This window comes from Wyeomyia smithii, chromosome 1 (assembly GCF_029784165.1).
Source record: "Wyeomyia smithii strain HCP4-BCI-WySm-NY-G18 chromosome 1, ASM2978416v1, whole genome shotgun sequence".
Taxonomy (NCBI): Eukaryota; Metazoa; Arthropoda; class Insecta; order Diptera; family Culicidae; genus Wyeomyia; species Wyeomyia smithii.
This window is the reverse complement of record NC_073694.1, coordinates 73,240,643-73,253,612: the sequence shown is the minus strand read 5'-3', so window position 1 is coordinate 73,253,612 and position 12,970 is coordinate 73,240,643. Positions and strand designations below refer to the sequence as shown.

General features: G+C 38.5%; 1 protein-coding gene across 3 annotated transcripts in view; it reads left to right on the top strand.

Annotated features, from left to right (window-relative positions):
• Positions 1-12,970, top strand: part of LOC129723123 (lachesin) — a 323,877-nt gene that overhangs the window by 191,451 nt on the left and 119,456 nt on the right. The gene's annotated exons all lie outside the window — the stretch shown is intronic.

Genomic DNA, 12,970 nt, shown 5'->3' with positions numbered 1-12,970 from the left:
CATAGAAAAATTTTCAGAATGTATATACGCAGTTGTCCACGGAGGGAGCCTCGATAAAAATCTGTACACTTGGAATGTGGATGGTCCCTTAGGTGAATAAATCTTCAACCCCTCCAGAAAATTGTCACACACTCTATTTCACTCTAGCATGTTCAGTCGTGTTCAGAATACCGTCGAAACAAAAGGAACTGCGCGCCTGCATTAACAATTATACTGTATGTGGACCATTTTAGGAGCAGGTTTCATTCCGTCTCTTGATTTTTGCTCTTATTTTCACAGAGTGAGTAACTAACCATATTTAGTCGTAGAGTATTTCAGTCTAGTGATGGGAAATATCGCCCAATACAAATATCGATAACAATCAATAATTTCGGGGATTTTATCGATATTATTGATAAGTATCGATAATTTGACAGCCATTTGACAAATAAAATTTTGCTATGTAAATCTGTGAAAATCTGTGACAGTGACAAAACTTACGATTCTGTGAATGAAAATTCAAACAACAACAAGGTTTCTGGAAAACTATCCTAGTTTACTGGTATTACTTGAGAACTGGACGTGACCAAGGTACACTGGATATGTTTCGGATTTCCGGAGTGTGGGTGTGTAGGTCCTATTAAACCGAGCAACTTTGCAAACTTGCGTTTGAAAATTAATCTGAACTAACATTTGAAATGTTCAGATTATTTTTTCGCGGATTTTTTTGAGGAGGTTTTTACGTTGATTTTGACTATGCGATACCAAATTGGGGCACAGAATTACTATCAACCAACCCTGCTCCATCAATGAGTACGGCTACCTCGTAATCTGTGTACCGAAATCAGGACCTGCCACAAAAGATAATCAATATGATGGTCGCAGTTGCTCTTTTAGTCCCAATGCTCTTCAAACATACAAAAAAAAGGTGATTTTCAATTGATGTGGTTTTTACGCGAATTTTTGAATTAAAGCGTTTATTAAGCGGATTTCTGAATTAATGCGGTTTTTTCACGAGGTATGTTTCCCCCGTGTAAGAAAACCTAACTGTATTTGAACATTTTTCTTAGGAATCAATATATCTAAGTAAAGAAGACGAGAGATATAGAATGGCTGTCAATGAATAACTTTCAAAAAATTATCTAAACCTTCCTTCGAAAATATAAAAAAATTAGTTCAAGATACTACACTGAAAAAATAAAATTCTAAAAACAAAAAGTGATTCTAGAAATAATCGGTGATCTCAGGTTTTTTTTAAATGAAGTATTTTAGATAAACAATTTAGTTGCCTAAAACGTTCTATGCGTTGCAAAAATGAACACTTTGACACACACTCCTGAAATCCGAAACATTTCCGGTGTAGGTTGGTCTCGCCAAGTTCCCAAGTAATACTAGTGAACTAGGATAGTTTTACAGTAAAATGAAACAGGTCATCCAAATTGATTTATTTTTCGTAAAGTTCTGGCCATTTCAAAATTGACAGAATTTTGCCTTAATTAATCTTAATCATTTTGTCTACCCCCTGTATTATTGAAGACACTTTTTTTCGGCGCAAAAATTTTGTTATTTGAAGCTACAATTGAGCGGGTTTTAGTGGAACTAAAAATTGTTTGTTGTGTAACCGATACTTCAAACGTAAACAGTTCCAAGTTAAACTAAACAATTACCAGAGAATTGCCAATAGACTTCCGCTATGCAAGTGCATCCTATTACAAGAGTTAGCAAGCCAAAGAAAGTGCATTTTATTACAATTTCGTATCATTGCTTTGTATGAGATGGTGTAAAAAGTTTGGATATTTTTTTAAAGTTCTCCTGTACTAAGTTGTCGATTTCATCTGTTTTTAGGAAACTAAAAACTATAAATACTTATTTAGCTACCATTTTTTCTCAGAAACTCAGTGACACCCAGGGCGAACCTTCACACCATCCCCAAAAATGCAAAATCTTGTCGTATACCAGTACCCAACAAACACCTAGCGACAAAAGCAACTCCTGGGGTAGGGTAGGTGAGGTCTCTCCATTTTAGGTCTCCTCCACTCCAGTAACCAGCTCTCCATTATAATATCGATAATTATCGTTAACGTCAAAATTTTACCAATACTATCGGTGTTCGGAATTAATGTCAGGATATAATCGATAAGTATCGATAAGTTTCCCATCACTATTTCAGTCGCAGACTTCATTTCCACTCTTAATCATCGCGTGCGAGGGGTTTTCTCTCTCAGTTTAAGAGGGAGCAGTTTTCGCTAGCTTCTCTGTTACTAAAAGAGAAGTTGGCCAAAAAACAAAACATTTAGGTTCACATTGAAGCCACATTCTAACATTGGTATTATCGGAAAATTCTGAAGTCACCATAGTCGCGTATTTTGCAGATCGTTCGATTTTATACTGTTTTTACCGCACCTCAAAGCGATGCGCGTAAAAAAATATCTTAGGAACCATTCCTATTATGTGAGCAGCTTTAAGGAGGGGGTGATCTGTGTAATGTCCACGGTTCATAGAAAAATTTTCAGAATGTATATACGCAGTTGTCCACGGAGGGAGCGTCGATAAAAATCTGTACACTTGGAATGTGGATGGTCCCTTAGGTGAATAAATCTTCAACCCCTCCAGAAAATTGTCACACACTCTATTTCACTCTAGCATGTTCAGTCGTGTTCAGAATACCGTCGAAACAAAAGGAACTGCGCGCCTGCATTAACAATTATACTGTATGTGGACCATTTTAGGAGCAGGTTTCATTCCGTCTCTTGTTTTTTGCTCTAATTTTCACAGAGTGAGTAACTAACCATATTTAGTCGTAGAGTATTTCAGTCTAGTGATGGGAAATATCGCCCAATACAAATATCGATAACAATCAATAATTTCGGGGATTTTATCGATATTATTGATAAGTATCGATAATTTGACAGCCATTTGACAAATAAAATTTTGCTATGTAAATCTGTGAAAATCTGTGACAGTGACAAATCTTACGATTCTGTGAATGAAAATTCAAACAACAACAAGGTTTCTGGAAAACTATCCTAGTTTACTGGTATTACTTGAGAACTGGACGTGACCAAGGTACACTGGAAATGTTTCGGATTTCCGGAGTGTGGGTGTGTAGGTCCTATTAAACCGAGCAACTTTGCAAACTTGCGTTTGAAAATTAATCTGAACTAACATTTGAAATGTTCAGATTATTTTTTCGCGGATTTTTTTGAGGAGGTTTTTACGTTGATTTTGACTATGCGATACCAAATTGGGGCACAGAATTACTATCAACCAACCCTGCTCCATCAATGAGTACGGCTACCTCGTAATCTGTGTACAGAAATCAGGACCTGCCACAAAAGATAATCAATATGATGGTCGCAGTTGCTCTTTTAGTCCCAATGCTCTTCAAACATACAAAAAAAAGGTGATTTTCAATTGATGTGGTTTTTACGCGAATTTTTGAATTAAAGCGTTTATTAAGCGGATTTCTGAATTAATGCGGTTTTTTCACGAGGTATGCTTCCCCCGTGTAAGAAAACCTAACTGTATTTGAACATTTTTCTTAGGAATCAATATATCTAAGTAAAGAAGATGAGAGATATAGAATGGCTGTCAATGAATAACTTTCAAAAAATTATCTAAACCTTTCTTCGAAAATATAAAAAAATTAGTTCAAGATACTACACTGAAAAAATAAAATTCTAAAAACAAAAAGTGATTCTAGAAATAATCGGTGATCTCAGGTTTTTTTTAAATGAAGTATTTTAGATAAACAATTTAGTTGCCTAAAACGTTCTATGCGTTGCAAAAATGAACACTTTGACACACACTCCTGAAATCCGAAACATTTCCGGTGTAGGTTGGTCTCGCCAAGTTCCCAAGTAATACTAGTGAACTAGGATAGTTTTACAGTAAAATGAAACAGGTCATCCAAATTGATTTATTTTTCGTAAAGTTCTGGCCATTTCAAAATTGACAGAATTTTGCCTTAATTAATCTTAATCATTTTGTCTATTGAATTATTGAAGACACTTTTTTTCGGCGCAAAAATTTTGTTATTTGAAGCTACAATTGAGCGGATTTTAGTGGAACTAAAAATTGTTTGTTGTGTAACCGATACTTCAAACGTAAACAGTTCCGAATTAAACTAAACAATTACCAGAGAATTGCCAATAGACTGCCGCTATGCAAGTGCATCCTATTACAAGAGTTAGCAAGCCAAAGAAAGTGCATTTTATTACAATTTTGTATCATTGCTTCGTATGAGATGGTGTAAAAAGTTTGGATATTTTTTTAAAGTTCTCCTGTACTAAGTTGTCGATTTCATCTGTTTTTAGGAAACTAAAAACTATAAATACTTATTTAGCTACCATTTTTTCTCAGAAACTCAGTGACACCCAGGGCGAACCTTCACACCATCCCCAAAAATGCAAAATCTTGTCGTATACCAGTACCCAACAAACACCTAGCGACAAAAGCAACTCCTGGGGTAGGGTAGGTGAGGTCTCTCCATTTTAGGTCTCCTCCACTCCAGTAACCAGCCGCACTGAATTGCTCTCCATTATAATATCGATAATTATCGTTAACGTCAAAATTTTACCAATACTATCGGTGTTCGGAATTAATGTCAGGATATAATCGATAAGTATCGATAAGTTTCCCATCACTATTTCAGTCGCAGACTTCATTTCCACTCTTAATCATCGCGTGCGAGGGGTTTTCTCTCTCAGTTTAAGAGGGAGCAGTTTTCGCTAGCTTCTCTGTTACTAAAAGAGAAGTTGGCCAAAAAACAAAACATTTAGGTTCACATTGAAGCCACATTCTAACATTGGTATTATCGGAAAATTCTGAAGTCACCATAGTCGCGTATTTTGCAGATCGTTCGATTTTATACTGTTTTTACCGCACCTCAAAGCGATGAGAACGGAGAAATTCACTTCACAAATCTTACGTGTGCGGATGAGCTAATTACAAGCGTTGTCTTCGATTCCGCGTCGAAGACTTGACAGAGACGGACGCGCAAAGTGGTCGTTCCATTATAATTCGGTATGTGTGTACGAATAGCCAAATCAGAGATGCCAGATGTTCTTGGAAAATGTCTGCAACTGCTCGAAAAACTGGGAAATTCTGCTTGAAATCCTAAAAACTCTATCCGTGATTTGAAAAAATATCGCTCACGCATGCAAAAATCTGCACACATTTTGAGAAAATCTGCGAAAATATGAGTAGACTCTGACAAAAGTCTGCAGAAACTATTAAAAGTCTGCAAATATCTGCGAATCAATAAAAATCTGCACACAGACTCTAAAATCTGCGTTTTGGGCACGGATTCTGAAGATCTGTATCACGGATTCTAAAAATCTGCGAAAAATGCCTCTATTGTGAGCAGACTCCACATGAGCTGTCTGCATGTCCCGCGTACAAGCAGCGCCAAGAGAAGATCAAGCGGTCTCTGAAAGAGCGCTCTAAGCGCACTTTCGCGGAAATTCCCAAAGAGGTTGCTGCCACCAAACTGGTTTCCCCAAATCTTTTTGAGGTCTTGTCATCCGATGAGTCTGATTCTGACGATTCAGTTGAGGAACCTTCCTTTGTTGAACCCGGGAAGTCCAGGAAGAGGAAAAACTTCCTAGGAAGGGACAGAGGAGATCTCCATCTGAAATGGCTGATACTATAAAACAAAAAAGTGCTGTAGAAAATCCGTAGCAAACCCCTCCGGGATTGGCAAGATTGAAGGAATTTCCGGCACTTACAGAAACACCAAAAACCCAAGTTTTCCTTCTTTTTCGTCCAAGATTCTGCCAAAATCTGGACTGTTGAAGTTTTTAGATATTGTGGACTAGATTTTTTAATATTTCAACAAGTCTTCTGCTGGCATTTCTACCAACAGTTAAAACGTTTTTGAAGTAGTTGACTGTTCAATGGCCTCTCTTTGCAGCGATTGTATCCTTCGATGGCTAATTCATCGACTGCGATGAAGGATTCTATCTCTATTTTACAGTGTAATTGTAGGAGTATCATCCCCAAAATGGATTCATTTAAAGATTTATCTAACAAGTGTAAATGCATTTTCCCTCTGTGTAACTTGGCCCACTTCAAATGTAGATCTTAACTTCCATGATTTCAATATAATTCGCCTTGATCGAGATACCCCTCACGGAGGAGTACTTCTAGGGATTAAGAAGTGCTATCCTTTCTATCGTATTAACTTCCCCTCGATCCCAGGGGTCGAAGCTGTCGCATGTCAAATGACAATACAAGAAAAAGATCTTTGTATTGCCTCAAGCAGCAGGGAGCTGCGTAGCCGCAAGGTTACAGAGTCCGCTTTGTCAAACGAATGGTCGTGAGTTCGAATCTTAGTAGAATCAGGCCAGTCGATGTCAAAAAGGACTTTAAGTATGAATTTATTCTCAGGCTCCCCGATCGGAAGAGCATAACTAAAAAAATTACAAAATTCTATCAACACGAGATACAAATAACAAATCTTGATACGATTTTGTATTTTCCCACATGCTTTTGATAACGAAATTGAATCTGAATGAGTTATGATAACAAATTCTGAAATGAAGTTGTTCTGAAACAATTCTAACAGATTTTTCATCTTTATCAAAACCTGTTATTTCTAAAGATGGTTGTTACTATACTGTTCTATATGCCATCTTATTTTGTTAGAAAGCTGAAACGTTAGTAACAAAGCTTGATATGGGTTTGATACTGGTGGAATCATTTTTGTTACAATTTCTGTTATCTTAATACCTAACGTGATCAAATTGAAAACACAACCAGAAAGGTTTTTTATCATAACACACTAACAGCTTCTGTTAAAATTTTGTTTTGCCCTTCTGATCGGGTCCCCACCAGTTACCCTTCCTTTACGCTGAAATCTACAATACATTTGCGTGACTTCCTCTTAACAAAAATAAGTCCCTCTTATCAATAAAACGGGCCAGAAGGACGCACAACGAAAATTCTCCAGGGAATTATAATTGGCGATATTTGGCAGGAGGAAGGAGGCTCGGGATAGGAGAACAGTAAGCGTGTAAAAGGAAGGGTAGTACATAACACACAAGCACTGATAAAAAATAATTATAAGCATGCCACTTCTCAATAGCGGTGTAGCTAATAATAGAAGTGCGGGATACAGCAGACACACGGGCATATCTCACAATAGATCAACGATTCTGGTCGCAGTGAGGAAGTCCATACAGGAGAAAAGAATTGCCTCAAGCAAAGCTTGGGCACGGCTGCTCTTTGATCTTAAACCTCTTTCCATCCCCACCTTTGATTTTGGGAGATTTTAACTCTAACGGCGTGGCTTAGGGTTCCCTTTGTAAAGATAACCGTTCCTCTTTGATCTATAACCTCTGCGACGACGTCAACATGACAATATTGAACAACGGGCACATGACACGCGTTCCGAAACCTCCAGCGCGCCCCAGTGCTTTAGATTTATCTTTATGTTATGGAAGGTAGTCCTGGATCCCCACAGAAGCGAACATTTGCCTATTCAAATTTCAATTGATAATGGTTCAACTCGCACGCGATCAGTTGATATTCCGTATAACCTCACTCGGAATATCGATTGGAAGTTATACGAGGAAATGGCTTCAAAAGCTGTCGAGTTGATTCAACATCACCCACCTCTTGAAGAATAGAACCTCCTTGCGGGTTTGATTCTCGACGCCGACGCATTGCAAGCCCAAACGAAGAAATATCCCGGTATGACGATCAAAGAACGGCCTCCCACTCCGTGGTGGGACATACAATGCTCCGATGTCTACACGAACGACATGTTTAAGGCCTTCTTTTGGGAGAAAGGTAAACCCGACGACTTTAAGCAGTATTCGGAGCTTGAGACCAAGTTTAAATGCTTGGTCCGAGCAAAGAAACGCGGATAGTCGACGAAAGCGAAGAGTCTTCAGGTCGGTGGATATTTGATTTTGCCAGGAAAGTATGTCCGGATTCCCTGCGCAAAACATTGCTCGCGATACGTCTCTGGGCCACGATGCGATAGAATCACCTTTTTCGATGGCAGAGCTCATTCAGTTGCCCTCTTGTCCTGCTACAATAAGGCGCCTGGGTTGAATAGAATTAAATTCATCTTGTTGAAGAATCTGCCGGCAATGTCAAGAGGCGCTTATTAAATTTATTCAATAAGTTCCTGGAGCAAAATATTGTACCGCAGCATTGGAGGCAAGTGAAGGTGATCGCCATCCAAAAACCGGGAAAACCAGCTTCTGATCACAACTCTTATAGACCGATTACAATGCTATCCTTATTCTACGCATGGCGATTTGGAAACTTTTCGTATTAGCTACATGAGTCTTCCCCTGGGCTCATGCTTAAACCCCCTTCTTTACAATTTTTATGTGAATGACATTGACGCATGTCTGGCAAAATTATGCACGATAAGACAACTTGCAAATGACAGCGTGGCCTCTGTTACAGGAGCCAAAGCTGCCGATTTGCAAGGGCCGGGCCATTGCATGATACTTTGGACAATTGGGCTTTACAGCTTGGTATCGAATTCTTTCCGGTGAAAACTGAGATAGTAGTTTTTGCTAGGAAGCGTCAGCCTGCTCAACTCCAGTTACAGTTAATGGGTGAAACGATTTCTCAGGTTTTGGTATATAAATATCTTGGTGTCTGGTTTGATTCGAAAGGCACCTGGGGATATCACGTTTGGTATTTTATGAAAAAATGTCAACAGAGAGTGAATTTTCTCCGGACAATTACTGGGTCATGGTGAGGCGCCCACCCCGGAGATCTTATAAGGCTTCACCAAACAACGATATTGTCGGTGCTTGTGTACGCGTTTTTCTGCTTCCGCTTCATTGCAAACACCCATTTAATCAAGCTGGAACGATTACAGTATCGTTGTTTACGTATTGCCTTAGGTTGCATGCATTCGACCCATACGATGAATTTGGAAAGTTTCAACAATAATTTTACCGTCTCCTACAAGCTCGATAATCCTGCTTCTGTTTACGTCGCAGAATTGCAATTCAGTATACCTTAGGGATTATCGAAAAAATGCCCACGGACCATTACTTCATCTTCACGGACAGTCCCAGTTCTATTGAGGCTCTCCGATCGACGAAGGATTTAAAGCACTCTCCAGGAAGGAAAAAATACGGGAACATTTGAGTGCTTTATCCGAAAAATCTTCTCAGATTACCTTAGTGTGGGTCTATTCTCACTGCTCGATACCGGGCAATGAGAAAGCGGACACTTTGGCTAAGTTGAGCGCTACAAACGGTGATATTTACGACAGATCAATTGTCTACAATGAATTTTTAAAATTTTCACGTCAGAGTACACTTATCAACTGGCAGGCCTCGTGGGACAAGGGAGAGCTGGAAGGATGGCTACACAGCATCATCCCCAAACCTTGGTTTCGGGGTTTGGATGCAGACGGGTTAGACGCATATCTCCGCGTATTGAGCTCGCGAACAGTAATCATTGCGTTTGTGGATTGGGGTATCATTACATTGAACACGTGGTTTTGGTGCGTGCTGAATTCCGTGGTGCCAGATCTTTACTTTTGGATACCCTCAGGGTCCGAGAAATACAACCTCATGTGCCAGTTCATGACATCCTCGCTCAGCGAAACTTGCCATACATGCTACATGTTTATAGATATTTGAAGAGCACCAAGGTGCCCATTTAACAGTAAAACGAATCTGTGATAAAAAACCTAAATTAATCCACCTAGCGGTCAGACCCAGCCTTTCTCATTTAATTTTTTATTTGTAAAAATAGATTTACATGAACGCTTCAATCCAACAAATGTATATTCACTCTTTAGGTTCTAAAATATTGATGTTGTAATCTTTACATATAAAAATGCAGTCAAGTCTGTCTGTCTGTCTGATCCATATAGGCCCGAAAACTACCGAACCGATCGACGTGAAAATTTGTATGTAGGGGTTTTTGGTGCCGATAAAGGTTCCTATGATAGTTTGACGCCCCTCCCTCTTCTGGAAGTACATGTTTCTTCACAAATTTCTGCACATCTCGCGAACTAATCAACTAAATGGAACCATATTGGCAGGTGAATGTTTTTAGTGGTAACAAATATGTTCCATAATCGACCTCAGACAACATTTTGGATTGTAAGATGGCGACTTCCGGTTTCTGAAAACAGCAGAAATCCACCAAATACCACCCAAAATGAGTTTTTCTTTAACCAGTATGCCGTTCAAAATCCAGAAATTGTCTCCAAATGCCATTATGAAATCCAAGATGGCGACTACCGGTTTGTGAAAAACAGCCTAAACTAAACAAATACTATCCAATATGAGTATCTCTGGAACCAGAATGATGCAAGGAGCTAACAATTGACTTCAGGCACCATTTTGAATTGCTAAATGGCAACTTATAGGCAACAGTCGGAAATGACCCAATAATACTCAATATGGATATTTCCGTAAACGTGATGATGCATAGAGACCAAACATTGACCCCGGACACTATTTTGAATTTGAAGACGACCACTTTTAGTTTCTGGAAAACAACCGAAAATACCTCCCAATATGGGTATTTCCGGTGTCAGATTGATGCCAGAAAGTCTGCTGATAATGACAGAATACCACCCAATATGAATATATTCAGAATTAAGGCGATGTACAGAAGCCAAAAGACGAGGATGTTGTCATTTCGATAAAACCAATCATTTCAAACGATTTGTTATTTGACTTTGATCATATCCTATGGCCGATTCGTCGTGCATTTGCAGACTTCAAACAAACCGCAAGGAATCAATGAACTTGGAACGTTCAAATATTACGACACCACATTTAAATTATGTTGAGGCCACATATATCGATCAAAGCAGGTATAGTTTTAAATAGTCTTTGAATTTCTCTTCTTTCCATAACTTTTGAGCCACATATCAAATTGTTATAAAGTTTGTTATTTGTAAGTTTGAGAGATGACTCGTTCGTATGACACTAGTTATGTTCAAATAAGTCATGTAATCTTTGAGATAATAGACTTTCGTTGTTTTATTAACAATTTAATACATAACGGTTGCTTAAGTTCGATTATAATCAAATGAAATGGGAACGTGTAGGGCAGCCAAACTTTGAAACCACGTGTTCAATCATAATTCATCAGTTAACTTTTAACTAGCCCGTTCATCTGATAATACTATTGATCAAATCGGTTGTGTAGTTTCTGAGATAATGAAGTTTCGTGATTTTCACAAGTCGGCACATTACAAATGAAGTTACAGTTCGATTACAGTAAAATTCAATAGGGTCTTCTGAGGCAGCTAGTCCATTCATTTGACACTAATTTTGTGGAAATCGGGTCGGCTATCTCTGAGAAAAGTGAGTGAGTCCAAGTAGTCTTCGGAATATGTTCCTTTGCATAGCTGGATTTCACATTTTTAAACATAACAGGCAAAGTAATAGTCCGATTGCAAAACAAATCAATAGGGTCTTATGGGGCAATTAGACCTTCAATTTGACACTGATTTTATGAAAATCGGTACAGTCATCTCTGAGTAACATGAGTGAGATTAAACAGTCTTCAGAACACGTTTCTTTTCATAACTTTTGAACCACAAGTTCAATTCTTATGAAATTCAAAACTTAAGAGTTTTCTATGTAGCCCGTTCTTTTGAGACCAAATTTGTTCAAATCGGTTGTGTAGTTTCTGAAATATTGATGTTTCATGATTTTCATATTTTTAAACATAACTAAACTAAAAATCCGATTACAATGAAATTCAATAGGGTCTTATATGGCAACAAGACCTTTCATTTGCAATTATTTTCATGAAAATCGGTCCAGCCATCTTTGAGAAAAGTGAGTGAGAATAAAAATCTGCACATACACACACACACACACACACATACAGAAAATGCTCAGCTCGTCGAGCTGAGTCGAGTGATATATGCCATTCGGCCCTTTGGAGCACTTTTATACTTTCGGTTTTGCAAGTGATTGCTATACCTTTCTAGGAGAAAGGCAAAAACATGTTAATTAGCATATCAATATCATTTGAATTTGCGTGGAATATTATGGAATTTTCTATCATAAGCAATGGAGGCAATTATTTACATGCGATTCGACATAAAGTTTTCTTACTGTGTGCTACTTAGTATTTAAGATAAAAGCGCGATGGAAAAAAAAACAACAAGTTTCCGTTTCCTGTTCCTGACGTAAATAACCTTCGGAAAATGTTGCAATCAGTAGTGCCGATTGTTTATACAACTGATTCTGTTTACGGCACTCCACTGCCATATAGCTCGTCGTGTAGAATCGTCTTTCGATTTTTTTCTCGACGCATCAAATCCTTGCTGACTGGCTTACTGTTTGCACCTTTCTTTTTAGACTTTCAAAGAGAGCTTCAAATATTCAATTTGCCTCCTACAATTGTTTCCGATATCGCGGCAAAACCCTGACAAGAATTCCACGGTCTGTTTGCAATGATTTTGATTGATTGGGTTGCACAGCTCACTGAATCTAGCGTTTTGTCCAATCGAATTTCTGACTCGGCAAAGTGAAATAATATAATCTTCTACCATAACTCAACACTTCGGTGCAATGTGGTTTGTTGAGGGAAAAGGAAACCGTGGCAAAAAAACTTATCCATACAACATAACATATGGGCTTGTTTATTCCACTAGTAGCACAATCGACACCATCCGTTGTTCATAAAAACTCATGCTATAATGCACAAAGGCAGCTTTTCACACTTCATTTTCACACGCCACAAATCACTGCTTCCCTTCCTCGCAAAGAATAGAATAACAGGTTTAATCTTATACAACTCCCGCCCACCATCGGTTCCGGTTCCCGCACAAGTTTGCCAACTACTGCTGAACCTCCTTCGTCGTTAGTCGAAGAATAAGCAAAATCAACTGGTGAAAGGTAATCTTTCAAAGAGCTTCCATAACGGAAGCTTCATAAGGTAGAAAATCCTTGCCTTCGCTTCACCGTGGTTCACACGATTCATAAACTAACTGCCTTCTCCTCCTATTGCTTGAACCATACGAGCAGACGGT